Source organism: Euprymna scolopes, chromosome 5 (assembly GCF_053919585.1).
Source record: "Euprymna scolopes isolate OS-2025 chromosome 5, ASM5391958v1, whole genome shotgun sequence".
NCBI classification, from domain to species: Eukaryota; Metazoa; Mollusca; class Cephalopoda; order Sepiida; family Sepiolidae; genus Euprymna; species Euprymna scolopes.
The window spans coordinates 32,880,823-32,902,633 of NC_136486.1; positions in this window are offsets into that span (position 1 = coordinate 32,880,823).

Sequence of the window (21,811 nt, forward strand, 5' to 3'; positions counted from 1 at the left end):
GTTCCCTTTGAACGTTAAGCCGACGAGTTTAAACGAAGTACTTTCGGGTCATTTATCATTAGCCATACCTATTGTGGTTAAGAAGGTTTCTTGTAATTATTAAAGGAAACAAGGTAAGTCTTGACAGCATCGAATGTTATCATCCATTTTTGCCAACTACTGACTGGAGATCTTGCTCTAGGGTTTCCAATATTGCTTTAGATATGTGCTCATTCGTTTTCCCTTCGTGCCTGTTATAGAACGTGATGTCATCAGCAAATGCCCCCATCTCAGAGATTATTTTATCAGGGAGGTCATTTATGAATATCAGGAATAATAAACGTCCAAGGATCAACACTTGAGATACACCCGCATTTATATCATATTGTTTTGACACACGACCATCAAGGACAACCTGGATTCTTCTTTTATTTAAAAAAGATTTAATGAGGTTGAGTATTCTTCCAGTAATACCATATGATCTGATTTTCCTGAGAAGACCACCGTGCCATACCCTGTCAAATGCCTTAGATATATCTAGAGCTACCTCTCTATCCTCCCCTGCTTTGTCAAGTGAATGGTATATATGCTCAGTACCCTGCTTTATCCAGTGCATGGTATATACGTTCAACGATTACAGTTAGGATATCTGCAGTAGAACGGGCTTACCTAAATTCATATTGTTGGGCAGATAGAAGTTTAGCAGTGGTAAGGTGGTGGACTAGAGGTTGATTAATTATGAACTCAAATATCTTGGTGAAGAGAGGGAGGAGGCTAATGAGGGCAATAATTTAATAGTTCAGTTCTTTCTCCAGAATTCTTGTAAACTGGAATTATAGAAGCAGTTTTCCAACAGTTAGGAAAGCAAGATTCGTTAAGGCATTTGTTGAAAAGTTTCGAGAAAACTGGACCAACTTCAGAGGAACATTTTTTAATAGTACAGAATTTGTTTACGTTAGACTTGAAGACAATCAATGAGATCTGGTCCACATTCTTTTGAGGTGTCCAGATTTTTTATGGTATCATTTTCTCCGGGTAGAATAATTCAATTTATAAAATCTACGCACAATGTTTTTGTTTGTTTTTTTCACAGGTATCACATTATCAAGGCCAAGAGGCCACTCAAGGATAAGGTTTATAGAGTGTACAGTAGAAATTGGACAATATAGTAACCAATCGGTAAATTTGTTAACTTATATGGAACGGCTCATCAAGAACTTGTTTACGTTAGACTTGAAGACAACCATATTGTTGTCGGCCGGAAAGCAGGAAAACGGAAGACAATTCCACAGGCGTGCAGTTCTAAGAAAGAAGCTTTGTTTATGGAATCTACGTTTAGGTTTAGGCACAGATAAAGAGTGAGGGGAATTATTGATAGTGTGTACAGCTAGACGAGTGTTTCTTGTGAACGTTTGGCGAGGGGGAACCATAGACTGAAGCTCAGTCGAACACTTTCCATGAAAATAACGATACATCAGAGACAAACTCGCAACATCTCTTCTGTGAAATAGAGGTTGCAGAGAAGAGAAAAGGACATTTCCTACGAGGCTACGAAGTCTATTTTGAACTCTATCAAGGCAGGACAAGTCCTTTCTAGCAGCTCCTGCCCAGATGTGGCAACAGTATTCCATCCTTGGACGTACCTGGCTCTTATATAGATAGAGAATTGCATCAGCAGTGAGATATCTACTGGATCGATAGAAAGATGCCACCATTTTTCCAGCGGCCTTGGCAACAGCTGTTGTGTTAATGTAATGTTGCAAGAAACCTTAAATACGAGGATATGATGCAAGTCATACATGATAATAAAATAGTAATTGTCTGTATTGTTGAGATGAGGTGTTTTCATTGATTGAGATTGTCGGACTGACTTCCTCATCTTGGTTGTTATAGTCACAACGTTTCGGCCGTTTTGCCCTCCGGCCTTCGTCAGGTGTTTTGTATCGAACTGGGGAACCGTTTGTTAGGAGTCTCGAACCCAACCCTTTATTATTATTACGGGGGTACCGTGTTCGGACACCAGCTAGACTCTAGGACATAGTTGCTGAATTCTCTGTTTTGAATGTTACTTTTCACTGCCTTCGTTCAGGATTGAACTGAGCACCTTTGGGTAACTGTAAACTTTGATACAACATCTAGGACCACTCGGCCATATGTCACTAGGACATATGGCCGAGTGGTTCTAGACGTTGTATCCAAGTTTAATCCTTTGAAGGCCGGAGGGCAAAACGGCCGAAACGTTGTGACTATAACAACCAAGATGAGGAAGTCAGTCCGACAATCTCAATCAATGATAATAAAAATTCAAGTGTTATTAGTTAACACCTAGACGTGCCATCTACGATTATCTACAAAAAAAGAGGGACAGATACTTATGAATTGAGGATGTAGATACACACCTGTTGCTACAAGGATTGATTTGTATGATTTGTATAAAAAAAGTATTTATTATTGCGATTATTTTGATTACTGTTCTCATTTCAGCTATTATTCGCACAGCTTTTCAGCTGATATAACCTATGGCCTTCTTCGTATGTATCTTGTCGAATTTGATGTTTGTGTCAAACTCTAGAATCTATACAGGTTTTCGAACTGAACCCTTTATTTAATCAAGGGGTAGCATGCTCTCGTTCCGGCAGTCATGGCCGAGTAGAAGTCTTAAATAATTCACAATTGTAGTCAAAGCACAGCCTGCACTGAGGACTGCACCTTTAGCCTTCAGTAGAATTAGTGCTTTATCCGTTACGTCGCAAGGTCAACTAATTTGCATATTGGCTTGAAAAAAGACATCATACATTACTTTTGTTAGTTAATGTTCTTTTTAAATTAAATTGTTTTAATTTTAATATAACATATCGCATAACAACGATGGCTAAGTTGTTAACTACACTAACTGGAAGCCTTTTCTTGGCATTCGGGACAAGATCAAAGTGTAGTATCTGTTCTTCAGATGCTTCACTTCAATTTCTTGTTCTCTGTCAGTGGAGGAGAAATCCTTCACGACTGAGACAATTTTTATTTTTGTACCTTTTCTCCACGTTAAAAAATGACCCTGGTGTCTAACTCTGTCCCGTGGGGAGGCATAGTAAATAGGTACACTAACTGGAAACCTACGTGTGCAAAAGTTCGAATCCAGTTCGTTTCACAGAAATATTTTCATTGAACTCACATTTGACCTTGTATCTAACGTGCCTAAGACGCGGTAAATAAAATGCGTAATCTATCTATCTATCTATCTATCTATCTATCTATCATATAAAATTAAACTTTTTGAGTTCATGTTCTATGAACTCAGAAACGGCTGGGCCGATTGTTTTACTTCACACAAATGTACTTGATGTGTTTGGCAATGTTCTTACATAGGTTTGTATCGGAATGTGCCTGATAAGTATTGAAAATCGATAATTGAATAAATTCGATTAAAGAAGGAAGTCCCATGTGGGCCAATGTTAACACTTTCATTCAACCTAGCATCACCGCACAAGCATAAAGGCTTTGCCTATAAAATCAACTGTAGATTCTTTTATAAGGCAGACGCGCGTTCGAAATAAACATTTTAGAACACACTTGATACTTGACTTTTGTACGTTTAACTTTAATTCAAGTGATTTTGTAAAAATAATTTTATAAAATCAACAGTTGGTTCTTTAATAAGACAGGGGCGCGTTCAAAATGAATGTTTGTGTTTAGAACATAATTGAACTATGATAGTTGACTTTTGACTTTTAAACTTTAAGTGAAGCTATTATTTACAGATAATTTTATAAAATCAACAGTAGATTCTCTACTGTGCAATGTAGACTATAGTATATTGTTGACTAAGTCCCTGTGAAGAAGCATGCAAAGCTTATTTCCAGTACACTGTAAGGAGGCAGGTCTCTAACTAGAACAGGCAATCAATCAAGTTGCTTAAAAAGCAAAAGAAGTGTTCATTTACGACTAGCGGGCGGCTTTGTCTGGCCGTAAAATACGCTTAAATATATTTTAATTCATGCAGATTTCGTATTTATTATTACTAAGTCAATTCTCTATGGATTATTATATTATACTTATTGAAAAAAAAAAAGACTTGGGTGTCATTAGCTCGAATCGAAACTAAAACATTTAGCGCTCCAGCCGCAATCCTTGCCATTTGAGCTATCGACAGATAGATAAAGAAAGATTAAAAATTAAACCACTTCAAGCTAGGAATGAATTTGCAAATGCGCAAAAGCAATGGGCATATGTCGGCAAGTTGAAATGAACATTTTGCAGTTCAACTTGCTGACGTATACGCGTTATTCATCGATCCAAACAAAGATTTTACTTGTTTTAAACCATTCTTGGTGTATAATTACTATTTCCTGTTAATTTCAGTGTTATGTGACCAGTAGTTTAAGAGTTTATCGGTTAAATATTTTTACACGCACATATCTACTGTTCTATTTTATAGAAGGACGCATACTGTACATGTGTATAAGTCAGGGCCATGTATGTGTGCGTGTGCGTGTGCGTGTGCGTGTTATAAGTAAGTCCACGTGTGTGCGGCTATTAATCATGTTGAGTATATGGTACTTTTTAATGAACCTCATGATCGGCCGCTCAACAGGAGAGTCACACCCCAAGAGAGAAAATTGGGGTTGGAAAGAAGTGTTGTTAAAAGAGTCAGATAACCTTGGTCTCCCAGCTGCAAAAAGAGAAAGCAATCGTGCATTAACCCTTTGTATCAACTTCTATCACATGATCAACTCGCTTGAGAGATGTCCTCTGATTGAATAAGTCAGAAGGGAAGTTGTACGCTTGTTTCAGTCGCCGTCAAGCTTATAAAGCAAACATAGATTCTAAATCTTAGATCCTCAGCTGTTACTGCTGCTGCAGCTGCCATGATCTTCTGTAATCGTTACCGACACTACAGTATCCGGCCGATATTTCCGGTCCGATTCGATACATTTCTGAAAAGTAAAAAGTAACCGGTCCTTTAATAATTTTGTCACAAGAAATATTTACGACAACGTAACATGCCTATATTTTATCTTAAACTAGCCGGTGTGCCCGGCGTTGCCCGGATGTTTGGAAGTGTGTGTTGAGCAAAAAGAAAAAAAAATTGTAGTAGGCAAGCAGGCTCGAACCCGTACCGCGAAAGAGGAAAAGAACATTAAAAAAAACCCCGCAAAACATGAAATTTTTACTGTTGCGTCCATCGCAAAACTGGAAGTGACGAACGTCAAGATTAAGGCTAGTCAATCGAAAAGAGTGGATGACTTTCAAAAATATTTGCGAAAAAAGCGACCCCCTCCTTGTAGAAAACTGTCCGCTTGAGGGTGAAGGAATTAATGTTTTGGGCCAATTTTTCAATATTTATCGTGCGAAAGTTCGAGGTTTAAAATGAGACCAAGCTCGTCGCGTTTTGACGCGTATGTCAAAAGTTTTAGGCAAATATACATACATACAAACACACACATTCAAACAGACAGGTGAAATTCATATTATAGATGTTATATTTTTAGACCAATATATCACAAATGAATAGGTAATCTATCTATATATCTATAAAAGTGAACGTGTCTGTGTATCTGTGTCTGCGTACATTTTCCTACGCAATAACTCTGTCAATTTTTAGTCTACAGACTCGAAATTTAATATACAGGTTACTAAGATTTGGGAACATCGATGTGATCGGTTTTTGGCCAGGAATTTGGCGAGTAAGGGGTAAAAGTCCAACGAGTTGACCTTTGAGAACTCTACCAAACTCCTCCGACAATTTTGGGTCTACGCACTTAAAATTTTAGATATAGGTTCCTTGAACATGGATCTAACTTAATAACTTGAGTTGAGCCCAAAACAATAAATTTTAAGGGGTCAAAGTTAAAAAATAATTGACTTTTGCGGTCTCTTCCAAATTACTCAGACAATTTCTGGTTTAAATATTTGAAATTTTACATAAAGGGTATTCAGAGATAGGGCAAGCTTTTTCATCAGTTTGGGTCGAAAATTTTTAATTACCAATATATAAATGTATGTATGTATGTCTGTTTGCATGTCTGGCTTAAACTTTCAATAGAGGCGACGGATTTTACCAAGATCAGTATCGTTTTAAAGTTCGATCTTTCATACGACACATATCGAAAAATTGGCTAAAAACATTAATATCTTCCTCTTCAACTAGGCGCTTTTCCACAGGGGGGGGGGTCACTTTCTTCGCCGATATTTTTAAAAGTTATCCTCTCCTTTAGATTGTCTTGCCTTAATTATAAAAAATGTCGCTTTCGGTTTGGCGGTGGTCGTAACAGCATAAACGTTAGGTTTTACTCCGTTCTTTTCCTCCTTTGCGGTACAGGTTCGAGCCTGCCTTCCTACTACCACTTTTTTTTTTTTTTTTTTTTTTTTTGCTCAACATACACATCCAAACACCCGAGCAACGCCGGGAACCCATGCTAGTCTAGAATAAATGGTTTTGAATAGTTTCCCAATTTTTCACAATTTAATTTTTTTGGCTGTTATTTTACACACATAAGACATAGCGTTACTTTTGGGGAAAAGGTCTACTATTTATGACCAAATTCACAGGGATAGTATGTGAGGAGTATATCAGCAAGATTTCTGATCACATTACACTTGAACTTCTGCATGTCACCATAGTCAGGAAAACAGGGATGCGGGAAGTAATTCCAAAGTTCGAGAGAAGAAACTATTAGTAGAAAATGTTCCGGTATCTAGGGATCTCTACAGGGTAAGGGGTGATTTTGCTGCTTGTCGGGTTAGTTGGGAGTATTTACATCGTGTGGGTGAAGGAAATCCAAGTGTTTTCAGTTCGTCAGAGCACATCCTATTCACATACTTGTAAAACAGGCACAGAGATGCAACATTAAGATCTATTAAGTTGGCGATTTTTTTTAATCCTGTCTTAGAGCGAAAGATTAGTGGCAACTATATCAGCCCACATGTGGTAATAATACTCTATGCATGGACGAATGGTGGCTTTGTAAGAATACAAATATATAAATATTATTAGTATGATAATATTAACTTCTGAAAATACGTGTGGTTGCTTATGTATTAGAGAGCATTGCCTCCGGTAAGAAAAGTTTTACACGTGATGAGCTAGTTTTTTTTTTTTTTTTTTTTTTTTTTTTTTTTTTTTTTTTTGTAAGCACATCCGATAAGTGACCTGATCAACCGGGTTCATTTCCACCGTCTATCAACCCCTCATCATCTTAGAGTAATTATTTTGGATTGCCTTGTTGGCCTTATCGTTTGGGGGTGGGGGTAAATTGTTGGGGTTAGCCAGCTGATTTGGCACTTTGTGGATACTTATGAAGTGGTCCTGTAAGGGAGAGGCAAAATGACTATGGTGGAGTGGGAATTAAGAACGTAAGGTGTTAAAGGACAGATCTATCCAGTCGGTTAAGATTCCTCCACCCTCCCCTGTGCTAATCGGACTTCCTACTAAATTTTTTTTATTTCAGTTAGCCATACATATCAGATTCAGTGGATATATATAATGTGTGTATGTGTGTGTGTATATATGTATGTGTGTTTATATATGTGTGTGTGTGTGTATACATGTATATGTGTGTGTATATATGTATATGTGTTTGTGTGTATGTTTGTGTGTGTATATATGTATATGTGTGTGTTTATATGTATGTATGTGTGTATTTATTTGTATATGTGCGTGTGTGTTTGTGTGTATATATGTATGTATATATATATGTGCATGTGTGTGTATATATGTATATATATGTGCATGTGTGTATCTCACAAGTTAGTTAAAGAAAGTGTGCGATCATATATTACAACTGCGCCTTCCTCGCCCCGTACACCCTCAAATAAATTTTAAATGAGATAATAAATGATTGAGATTTGAATCGCTCCCGAAAAAAAGAGAGAAATAAAAATGCTACCCCTACCCCCAAGAAAAAAAAAAAACGTTACTTGCGCGAACGGGACCCTCCAATAGCGAATCCTTCCAAAAAATAGTCAAATTTTAGAACAACGCTGGTAAAAAAATGATGCTGGTAGGTTGCAAAAATTTTTTATTTGCTATGCTAACATTTATTTGTTGAATTAATATATTTGATTTTTTGGACATTTTTTCGAACCGCTGTGGATTGTAAAACATACCCAATAATTTAATTTAAAAATTGTACATTAGAGTATCTGTTGGAGGTACCCGGGTTTCAATACTGAAGCGATGAAATTTGTGTATCCTCAGTACACACTATAATGCATAATTTGTTTTTGACGTTTAACGAAAATTATAAAATGACATGATTTTTGCACCAACTTACATACATACATACATGATGATTGCAACGTCTTGTCAGACGAGTGCCACTCCCTCAGTCACTGAAAGTCCATGAGCCCGAAAATAACCTTTTTTTTTAGTCCTGCCAGCAAATTCACACGCTCAAGAAGACATGACATTGAAGACGGTCCTTGGCATACATACATATATATATACATATACACACATACATACACATGCATATCCATAAACATACACACATGCACACTTCCATACATCCATACATACACAATACATATAACACATACATACAAACATATACATACACACAAATATGGTGCCGGGAAAACTCGTCCCGGGAAAACTCGTCTCGGGAAAACTCGTCTCGGGAAAACTCGTCTCCGGAAAACTCGTCTCGGGAAAACTCGTCCCCTTTCGCTAGGTAGGAAAACTGGTCCCGTATTGAATAAATATCGATTGAAAACACATTTTATGATCGTTCTTGAAGGAGATATTGTTTTTTAAAATAAACTATACCCCCCCATGATATTTTTTAAAAAATATTTTTACTTGTTTAATGTTTTTTTTTGTGTTTTTAATAAAAGCGTTTATTATGTTCATAAACGAGACCGCATATTTTTTTATATCAATATAAAAAGAATTTACTTATATACTGTTGTTTATAAAAGGGTAAAATCGATTTTTCTACCTCGCCGACTATGTTGTTTATTTAATTTGTTTGGAATCGTTTATTTGGTAAAGAAAAAAAAAACAGAAAACAAACAAAAAACATGTCGAGTGTTACGGGAGAACGAGAAATAATGCCCGGTATATCACATCTTAGGAGGTCTTGATAATCGCTAAAAAATAGAAAATTAAAGAAATTACTGAGGGAGATTTGGTTTTAAAAAGAAAATAATAAATTTTAATATTTTTTAAAATATAATTTAGAGAGAGAGGGGGGGGATAAAACCTATATCTCCCTTCGAAAAGCAACCAACAAAAAATGAAATTAAAAAGATTCTTGATAAACGATAGCGGAGTTTTCAATAAAATTGATTAATAAATTTATTTAGTGATTACTTTCTCTCTTAATGATTGATTTTAGAATTTTGAAGTAAAAATTAAAAAAATTAAAAATGAGTTAACGAGAGATTGTTAGCACATGCACATGGCATCTCTCGCGCCAAAAAAATATTTCGCTTTTAATTTATTAGTTAATTTTTGCAAAATTTGACAGGACGACAATAAATGTTGATAATTGATAAAATCATAATTTTAAATAACGCATGAGTGCATTTGGTATGACAGAAAACAAAAACATAACAACAAAAAACTATCATAATTAAAAAACAAAACCAAAAGCGTAACGAAGAATCGAATCGCTCTTTTTAATTTTTGGGTTTTGTTTTTTATTATTGTTTTTATGACTCCAAAAAAAACATCGTTAAAATAAGAACAAAAAAAAACTTGTAATAAACTTTGTATGAACATAATAAACGCTTTAAAATAAGTTAAACCACTAAGAACTTAGAAAACGGACACTTAGAAAATCGATTTTATATAAAAAAAAAAAAAACATTAAACAAGTAAAAATATTTTTAAAAAAACATTGGGGGGGGGGGCTATAGTTTATTTTAAAAAACAATATCTCCTTCAAGAACGATCATAAAATGTGTTTTCAATCGATATTTATTCAATACGGGACCAGTTTTCCTACTTAGCGAAAGGGGACGAGTTTTCCCGAGACGAGTTTTCCGGAGACGAGTTTTCCCGAGACGAGTTTTCCCGAGACGAGTTTTCCCGGGACGAGTTTTCCTAAATTCCACAAATATACATATATATGCATACACATATATACTATCATATACAAATACATACACACATATACATACATATTCACAAACATATACGTACACATGTGTGCACATATACATACATACATACATACACATAAAGTTACCTACATATACGTACACATACATATATATGCACCTATACGCATACATATACATGCATATATACATACGCATACATATACATGCATATATACATATGCATATACATACACACAAATATATATACGCATATGCATACAAACACACATAAACATGTATACACAATAAATAAATAAATAAAAATATATACACACATACATATATACATATACAAATAGGTATACATACACATACATACACTAGTACATATATTAACATACATACATACATACATACATACATACATATGCATATATAGAATGATGGCAGATCAATTATTAAATGCTTCCAGCATTTCAGGGCTACACACATGACACTTTTTCCATCGCCGCGGACAATTTCTATAGACAAATGCCTGAGGAAGTATCTATACAAAGATGATGTTACAGAGTTTTAGCTTTGTACGACAGCTAAGTCTCTCTCTCTCGGTTCAAAATGTCGAGATCCAGCAACAAGCATGAGCAAGATAGCCAGCAACAAATCAAACTGCAGACCAGCTTAATGCGGGTACGGGTCTCCCGCGTTATGTTATACATACATACATACATACATACATACAGAGATAGATAGATAGATAGAGAGAGAGAGAGAGAGAGAGAGAGAGAGAGAGAGAGAGAGAGAGAGAGAGAGAGCACATTAAACGTAAGAGAACAAAATTCTCTTAACCAAAACATCAATTTTTTTTTCTGCTTATTTGCACAATACAATTGTTTCGGCCTACCACAAGGTATTTTTAATGTTAAAAATATACAAGGTATCGATGGTTCACTTCTTTGGCCTTCTAAAAAAGGTAGGTTACTCTTCAGACAGGTGGAAACCGTGTAACATTCCGCATTTATTATATAGTTTTTCATTATACAGGCATCTTTTACAATAGGGTTGATATTTCCACTTATACTCTCGAATAGTGGGATCTTATCAGATTCTTTGATCGTACGATATGATTGCTATCGCTATAGATTGTTCTACATCGGTGACAAACGATATGTGTAACACACAGGAAGTATGTACATTTATAAGTGATCTTTTCCGATATTCGTCCCAACACTAATCTATATATCTATAAAAGTGAACGTGTCTGTGTGTCGACATTTTCCTACGCAACAATTCTGTCAATTTTTAGTCTACAGACTCGACATTTGAGATACAGGGTACTGAGATTTGAAAAATCCGTATTCGACCAGAAATTTGGCTGTTAAGCGGTCAAAGTTCAGCGATTTGACCTTTGATAACTCTACCAAACTCCTCCACCAATTTTGGGTCTAAACACTTGAAATTTTAGATATAGGTTCCCTGAACATGGATCGAACTTAATAACTTGATTTGAGCCCAAAAGAATAAAGGTTAAGGGATCATAATAGGGGTCAAAGTTTAAAAAATAGACCGCTTTTCTTTTTTTGTTGTTTTGCTCAACATACACATTCAGACACCCAGGCAACGCCGGGCTGAAATGCTAGTATATATGTATATATATGTATATATATAGTTTAAAATTATAGTGAAAGAGACAAGATTCTCTTGATTACGGTTAGGCATTCATCCTAATGCTATGGAGGTGTTGCCCCTTACATTGTTATATTTTTATCCTGATCCCCTAAAATCAACAGAGATTAGACTATTTCTGTAATTATCCGGTCCCTGTTGATTTTACGAAGTTGACTTCTTTGAAAGGGGTTAGTTTATTGCTAATCGCCTGAGACGCCTTTATCGGTGAATGCCGACATAGCTGCCCAAGCACTTTTTGCAAGTCAGAGTACCCCTTTCTCGGGGCCGCTGACTTCTCAATCCCACTTTCCGTCCCCGGTTTCTAAGTGGAAGAACTAAACACAAACCCTGTAAATGTGGATCTTTATTTTGTTGTGTATATTATTTGTTCATGGAATAAGAATTCACAGATTTTGTTTTTCGAGCACAGAAATTAGGAACCCGCGATTTTTGGAAAACCTACAACAATGTAGTAAATAATGGGCACTCAACGATTCCCCATTATCAAACAACCAGGAGATTGTTTGCACAACAACTGAGAAGGCTAACATGCTTGCCAGTCGGTTTGCCTCAAACTCCACATTGTACGCGGCAAACCACTTCTTCCCTGACTTTCCTTTGCGGACTGACACCACACTAGATGATCTGAAAATTACCCCTGCTCAGGTACATGGTATCATAAAAAACCTAGACATCTCAAAGAATGTGGACCCGATTTCATCTCGGCAGTGTTATAAAAAAACATGCTCCGGTGAGGTTGCTCCGGTGAGGTTGCTCCGGTTCTCTCCAAACTTTACAACAAATGCCTTAACGAATCTTGCTTTCCTGATTGCTGGAAAACTGCTTCTGTTGAACCAGTTTTCATGAATTCTGACGAAAGAACTGATCCATTAAATTATCGCCCCATTAGCCTCCTCCCACTTTTCGCCAAAATATTTGAGACCATAATTAACCAAGCTCTAGTCCATCACCTTACAGCTGCTAAACTTCTAACCGACAATCAATATGGATTTAGACAAGCCCGTTCCACAGCAGACATCCTAACTGTAATCTCTGAACGTATGTACCGTTCACTGGACAAATCAGGAAAGGCTAGAGCGGTAGCCCTAGATATATCTAAGGCTTTTGATAGAGTATGGCATGATCATCTTCTAAGGAAAATCAGATCATATTGTATCACTGGAAGAATACATAATGTAATTAAATCCTTCTTAGATAAGAGAAAAATCCAAATTGTCCGCGACAGTCGTACATCTAAATAATATGATATAAATGCGGGAGTACCCCAGGGGTATATCCTGGGACCTTTATTATTCCTGATATTCATAAATGATCTGCCTGATAAAATTGTTTCCAAGATTGATATATTTGCTGATGACACCACTCTCTATAGTAGGCAGGAGGGGGGGGAACAAATACGCACATTTCTAAGGAAATGGCAGAAACACAAGATGAAGACCTCCAATCTGTAGCGAAATGGGGACAAAAATGAATAGTCACATTCGATGCTGCCAAGACTAAGCTTGTTTCCTTCGATAATTACAAGAAACCTTCCCTACCACCAATAGCAATGGCCAAAAACACATTACCTGAAAGTACTTTCTTCAAACTCCTTGGCCTAACGTTCAAAGAGAACATGAACTAGAATAGATATATACAGGGCATTACCAAGGCTGCTGCAAAGAAGGTGGTCTCTCTACCGTGCTAGAAAGCTACTCGTACCTGAAAGTATCCTGTACATCTATAAGGCCATTGTTCGCCCATGTATGGAGTACTGTTGACACATTTGAGCTGGTGCATCTGCTACTTGCCTCCAACTCTTGGAGAGAGTTCAAAAGATGGTCGCCAACCTAATAGGCCTTGAACGGTCAACTCTACTTCAGCCCCTGTCCCATCGGCGAGATTGTGCATCCCTGTGCCTATTCTATAAGTACTTTACTGATGAATGCTTTGACGAATTACAAGCACGTACCCTCTCGACATAAATACTTCCGACAAACCCGACAAGCAGCTAAATCCCACCCCTACACAATAGAGATCCCTGGGTGTAAGAAAACCTTCTACTCCAATAGTTTCTTTCCCAGAACTGCTAGACTTTGGAACTCCCTTCCGGGATTCTGCTTTCACAACTGTACTAACATGCAGAAGTTCAAGTGTAATGTGAACAAACATCTTGCTACTTATCTCCCTTCATAACATCCATGCAACTAATGTCCCCGACAGTAGCCCCATACTTCAAAATGGCACTGTGCCTTGTTTGAGGTGAAAATTGAATAAAAGGAAAACAAAGACAAAAAAAAAAGTTTGTTTCGCCATCTATCGCTCTTCAGCGTAGCTGTATTTTTTCGGAGGATTAAAACCTACGATCGCATATAATGTAATCTGTTATCCTTACCAATAAAACTATAGAGACATGTGTGAAGCCCGTCTCCATCACCAAATCATTATCATAATAATATCGTGATAGAAATGGCGATTTAGTAGAACTTTTATAATATGTTCATGCTAATAACTTTTCTCTGATATTTATGTATTTTTTTATAATTTATTTTTTTTTTAATATGTTGTCTAATGTCGAAGAGTGGGGGACACTTTCTGAGGGGCTCACTTCTTATCGTGCACGCTGATAACCTGGCCAGACCGAAACTGGTTTCAAGATCCGGAAGCTGTGCGCTAAGCCATCTGTGCGCAACTCTATGCTGTCCGAGCACCCACTTCCTGTTGTTCAATCTGTGAAACTTGAATCGCAATGCCACCAGATTTTGCTTTGCATATTACACACACACACACACACACACACACACACACACACACACACACACACACACACACACACACATGTATGTATGCATATATATATATATATATATATATATAATGTGTGTGTGTGTGTGTAATTTGTAAGTCCAATCTGATTTTGAAGGTCGTCTAATATTTCCAATTGAAATAATTGCTTTTAATGAGTGCGCTTCAAGTTTACTTATCGCATATGCAAAACAGGCTTGGGTGAGAGGCGAGTCTGTGCACATAGCTATTCTTTTCCAAAACAATGACCCAATAAGTTCTGGGGCGAGGGCGGGGGCGCGAAAAGAGAATACACAGGAAAGTTTGAAATCCGAGTCTGAAGGAAACAACGTAGAAAAGTAAATACATTTCCTTTCGGGGTGAAATATCAGGCTTTCAACGGTACAGCAAACTTTGATATATTTTTGGATTTCTTATTGTTAGTGACTCGGGGTTGACAAGTAAATGTAAAAAGTGCAATTTATAAAACAAGCAAACATTGAAATTATTTTTTTAAACAATGATCTATGGACATACATGTTTCGAGGCGCTACCTCTCTTCAGCGTGGCTTGGCTGTTTCTAGGAATCGAACCTCGTATTATCGTTTAAAAAAAATCAACAACAAATCCACGTAAGTATATAAGTGATAAAAATAAACTGATATTATCGATGGCATCGTAGTGTAATGGATTACGCGTCGGACTGAATACATATGTTCCGGGGTTCATTCCTAGAAATAGTCAAACGATGCTGGAGAAAGGTAGGACCTCGAAACAAGCATGTCCGTAGATTACTGTTTTCAGAAATGATAAATAAATAAGAAAAAATATATATTATTTGTTTTTATGCCCAAATAAAAATATGGGTGATTTTTTAAGAAACAAGATCTTCGCTAAGTTAACAGTATAATCGTTTAAAAAATCAACAACAAATTTCCCGGGACGAGTTTTACTAAATCCCAAATTTACGTATCCCCGGAAAACTCATCCCTATTTGCTAGCTAGGAAAACTGGTCCCTTATTGAATAAATATCGATTGAAAACACATTTTACGACCGTTCTTGAAGAAGATATTGTCTTTAAAAGAGAATACACATTTCATAATATTTTTAAAAAATATCTTTAACTCTTGTTTAAAAAAAACAACTTAATCACGGCTCAAAACACGAAAAACGAAATCATATATTCATTTAAAAAATACTCTAGTTTTAACACTTTTTGTTTTATTGCGAAACAAAAAAAAACAAAAAAAAAACACGTATTATAAAATAAAGCAATTATTTTATTTAGAAGAATTAATTTAGTTTAAACAATTCTTGTGTTATTACGAAACAACACAAAAGAAAACAGGGTACTTATGTATTTTTGGTACTGCGTTGAAATAATAACGTTATTATTTCGAAAGCCATTCTTAACATATTTCGAACAAATAAATAATTTAAATGAAACTTCTTTTTGAATTAAAGCGACTTTGAAGGGTCAACAAAAAAATAATAATTCAAATGTCTTTTGACAAAGACGCGCTACATAGCGAAAGTTTAATGAAATCTACCAAGAAAAGATGGCCGCCGTGCCATTCTACAGAAGTGCCTTTTGTTGTTTCGTGAACAAAAAAGTGTTAAAACTAAATTAATTTTTCAGTACTTCACGGGGAACGTGGACCCTGCATAAACGGTGTTTTATTTAATGCTTGCTCCCTCAATGCGTTTTCTTTCACTTTTTTCGTGTCTATCTCATAGACTTTATTTTTAATCGCGCATGTATTTATTTTATTTTATTTATTTTTTTCTTTGGGTAAATTTGATTCATACTTTTATTTCGTGCTTGTTATTATTTTATTTTTATTTCATTTATTTTCATTTTTTATCATTTTCCACTAAATCGAAGCACAGAAATTAGGAACCCGCGACTTCTGGAAAATCTACAACAGTGTGTAGTAAATAATGGGCAATCAACAATCCCCACACTATCCAACAATCATGAGGTTGTTTGCTCTGCAACTGAGAAGGCTAACATGCTTGCCAGTCGGTTTGCCTCAAACTCCACACTAGACCCTGCTAACCACCCTCTCCCAGACTTTCCTTTGCGGACAGATGCCAAACTTGACGATCTGAAAATCACCCCTTCTCAGGTGCATGCTATCATAAGAAATCTTGACACTTCAAAAGCATGTGGACCTGATCTCATCCCGGCTGTGCTATTAAAAAAGTGCCCCACCGAAGTAGCCCCAGTTCTTTCCAAACTTTACAACAAATGCCTTAATGAATCTTGCTTTCCTGTCTGCTGGAAAACTGCTCCTGTAGTACCAGTTTTTAAGAATTTTGGCGAAAGAACTGACCCAGTAAATTATCGCCCCATTAGCTTCCTCCCACTTTTCGCCAAAATATTTGAGACCATAATTAACCAAGCTCTAGTCCATCATCTTACAGATCCTAAACTTCTGACTAACCAACAATATGGATTTAGGCAAGCCTGTTCCACAGCAGACATCCTAACTGTAATCTCAGAACGTAAATACCAGTCACTGGACAAAACGGGGAGAGTAGAGCGGAAGCTCTAGATATATCTAAGGCTTTTGACAAGGTATGGCATGAAGGTCTTCTTAAGAAAATCAGATCATATTGTATCACTGGAAGAATACATATAATTAAATCCTTCTTAGATAAGAGAAAAATCCAGGTTGTCCTCGACGGTCGTACATCTAAATAATACCATAAAAATTCGGGAGTGCCTCATGGGTTTATACTTAGACATCTGTTATTCCAAATATTCATAAATGACCTCCCTGACAAAATTACCTGTGAGATGGGTATATATGCTGACGACACCACACTCTATAACAGACACGACAGGAAAACAAATGAACACATATCTAAAGAAATGGCAAAAACACTAGAGGATGACCTCCAATCTGAAGTGGAATGGGGACATAAATGGATGGTCGCATTCAATGCTGCCAAGACTAAACTCTTTCATTTAATAATTACAAGAAACCTTCTCTACCACCAATAGCAATGGCCAATGACTCTTTATCTGAAAGTACATATTTGAAACTTCTCGGCCTGACGCTCACAGGAAACATCGCTGCGAAGAAGGTGAGTTCTCTCTACCGTGCTAGAAAGATACTAACGCCCGAAAGTATCCTATACCTCTATAAGGCCACTATTCGCTCATGTATGGAGTATTGTTGTCATATTTGGGCTGGTGCATCTGCCACTAGTCTCTCGCTCCTAGATAAGGTTCAAAAGAGAGTCGACAATCTGATAGATCCTGAACTGTCATCTAAACTTCAGCCTCTGTCCCATCGACGAAATGTTGCATCCCTCTGCCTGTTCTACAAGTATTTTAATGGTGAATGCTCTGACGAACTGCAAGCACTTATGCTCCCCAACGACGTAAATACCCCCGACAAACCCGACAAGCAGCTAAATCCCACCTCTACACAGTAGAGATCCCTAGATGTAAGAGAGCTTTCTATTCCAGTAGTTTCTTCCCCAGAACAGCTAGACTTTGGAATTCCCTTCCGGCTCCGTGCACCCCCAACTGTACTGACATGCAGAAGTTCAAGTGTAACGTGAACCGACAGCTTGCTGCCCAACTCCCTACACAGTACCCCTGATGCCTATGTCCCTGATAGTAGCCCCCCCCCCCTACAACAAAGTGGCAATGTGCCTTGTTTGGGGTGAAAATGTAATTAAAAAAAAAATAAATAAAAATAATAAAAAATTTTTAGTTAAATTATTTTTCCATACATATTTAAATAATGCTTTTGCTCCCCCCTTTTCTTTTTGACCCAAACTTTTTGAAGGTACTATTTGAGGCCAAAAAAGGGCAAAAGCATTATTTGAATATGTACGAAAAAATAATTTAACAAAAAGATAATATTTAGTGGAGAAAATAATAAATAAAAATTAAATTAAATAAAAATAAAATAAAAACAAGCACGAAATAAAAGTATGAATCAAATTTACCCAAAGAAAAAAAAAAGAAAAAAAAAGAAAATAAATACACGCGCGATTAAAAATAATCTCTGAGATATATACGAAAAAAGTGAAAGAAAATGCTTTGAGGAAGCAATCATTAAAAAAAAATACGTTTACTTTTAAATAAATGTTTTTATAATTATATATTGATACATTTTTATACAATAAATGTTTTTATAATTATATATTGATACATTTTTATACAATAAATGTTTTTACAATTATATTTTGATACATTTTTATACAATAAATGTTTTTATAATTATATATTGATACATTTTTATACAATAAATGTTTTTATAATTAGATATTGATACATTTTTATACAATAAATGTTTTTATAATTATATATTGATACATTTTTATACAATAAATGTTTTTACAATTATATTTTGATACATTTTTATACAATAAATGTTTTTATAATTATATATTGATACATTTTTATACAATAAATGTTTTTACAATTATATATTGATACATTTTTATACAATAAATGTTTTTATAATTATATATTGATACATTTTTATACAATAAATGTTTTTACAATTATATTTTGATACATTTTTATACAATAAATGTTTTTACAATTAGATATTGATACATTTTTATACAATAAATGTTTTTACAATTAGATATTGATACATTTTTATACAATAAATGTTTTTACAATTATATTTTGATACATTTTTATACAATAAATGTTTTTACAATTATATATTGATACATTTTTATACAATAAATGTTTTTATAATTATATATTGATACATTTTTATACAATAAATGTTTTTATAATTATATTTTGATACATTTTTATACAATAAATGTTTTTACAATTATATATTGATACATTTTTATACAATAAATGTTTTTATAATTAGATATTGATACATTTTTATACAATAAATGTTTTTACAATTAGATATTGATACATTTTTATACAATAAATGTTTTTACAATTATATTTTGATACATTTTTATACAATAAATGTTTTTACAATTATATATTGATACATTTTTATACAATAAATGTTTTTATAATTATATATTGATACATTTTTATACAATAAATGTTTTTACAATTATATATTGATACATTTTTATACAATAAATGTTTTTACAATTAGATATTGATACATTTTTATACAATAAATGTTTTCGTTTTCAAATATTTTTCTGTTCGGAAAAAATCTTGTTTGTTACTTATTTACCGCGTTATTTGACCAAAATGAAATTGTAGTTATCGCCCTCTAACAATAGCCGCCGTTTGCATACTGCATAAGTGCCCCCGTAATGATTTTTAAACGATACCCTCCCCTCCCCATGTTAAGAATGGCTTTCGAAATAATAACGTTATTATTTCAGCGCGGTACCAAAATTACATAAGACCGTATTCTCTTTTTTGTTGTTTTGTAATAACACAAGAATTGTTTAAACTAAATTAATTCTTCTTAATAAAATAATTACTTTCTTTTATACAATACGTGTTTTCTTTCTTTTATTTTTGTTTCGTAATAACACAAAAAGTGTTAAAACTAAATTATTTTTTGAATAAATATGTGGTTTCGTTTTTCGTATCTTGACTCCGTGATCAAGTTTATTTTTTTTTTAAAACAAGAGTTAAAGATATTTTTTAAAAATATTATGAAATGTGTATTCTCTTTTAAAGACAATTTCTTCTTTAAGAACGATCATAAAATATGTTTTCAATCGATATTTATCAATAAGGGACCAGTTTTCCTACCTAGCAAAAAGGGGACGAGTTTTCCGGGCACCTATATATATATATATATATATATATATATATATATAGATATAAAAAAGTAATTTTAAGTATTAGCCCTTACAAACACTAATACTAATCTCTCTCTCTCTCTCTCTCTCTCTCTCTCATATATATATATATATATATATATATATATATATATATATATATATATATAGGTGCCGGGAAAACTCGTCTCGGGAAAACTCGTCCCCTTTCGCTAGGTAGGAAAACTGGTCCCTTATTGAATAAATATCGATTGAAAACACATTTTATGATCGTTCTTGAAGGAGATACTGTTTTTTAAAAATAAACTAGAGCCCCCCCCCATAATATTTTAAAAAAAATATTTTTACTTGTTTAATGTTTTTTTTTGTGTTTTTAATAAAAGCGTTTATTATGTTCATAAACGAGACCGCATATTTTTTTTATAATAATATAAAAAGAATTTACTTATATACTGTTGTTTATAAAAGGGTAAAACCGATTTTTCTACCTCGCCGACTATGTTGTTTATTTAATTTATTTGGAATCGTTTATTTGGTAAAGAAAAAAAAAAACAGAAAACAAACAAGAAACATGTCGGTCGAGTGTTACGGGAGAACGAGAAATAATGCCCGGTATCTTAGGGGGTCTTGATAATCGCTAAAAAAATAGAAAATTACAGAAATTACTGAGGGAGATTTGGTTTTAAAAAGAAAATAATAAATTTTAATATTTTTTAAAATATAATTTAGAGAGAGAGGGGGGGGATAAAACCTATATCTCCCTTCGAAAAGCAACCAACAAAAAATGAAATTAAAAAGATTCTTGATAAACGATAGCGGAGTTTTCAATAAAATTGATTAATAAATTTATTTAGTGATTACTTTCTCTCTTAATGATTGATTTTAGAATTTTGAAGTAAAAATTAAAAAAATTAAAAATGAGTTAACGAGAGATTGTTAGCACATGACATCTCTCGCGCCAAAAAAATATTTCGCTTTTAATTTATTAGTTAATTTTTGCAAAATTTGACAGGACGACAATAACTGTTGATAATTGATAAAATCATAATTTTAAATAACGCATGATGAGTGCATTTGGTATGACAGAAAACAAAAACATAACAACAAAAACTATCATAATTAAAAAACAAAACCAAAAGCGTAACGAAGAATCGAATCGCTCCCTGTTTTTTTAATTTTGGGGTTTTGTTTTTTTATTGTTTTTATGACTCCAAAAAACATCGTTAAAATAAGAACAAAAAAAAAATTGTAATTAACTTTGTATGAACATAATAAACGCTTTAAAATAAGTTAAATCACTAAGAACTTAGCCAGTTAGGTAGAAAACGGACACTTAGAAAATCGATTTTATTTAAAAAAACAAAAACAAAACAAAACATTAAACAAGTAAAAATATTAAAAAAAAAAATATTATGGGGGGGGGGGGCTATAGTCTATTTCAAAAAACAATATCTCCTTCAAGAACGATCATAAAATGTGTTTTCAATCGATATTTATTCAATAAGGGACCAGTTTTCCTACCTAGCGAAAGGGGACGAGTTTTCCGGAGACGAGTTTTCCGGAGACGAGTTTTCCCGGGACGA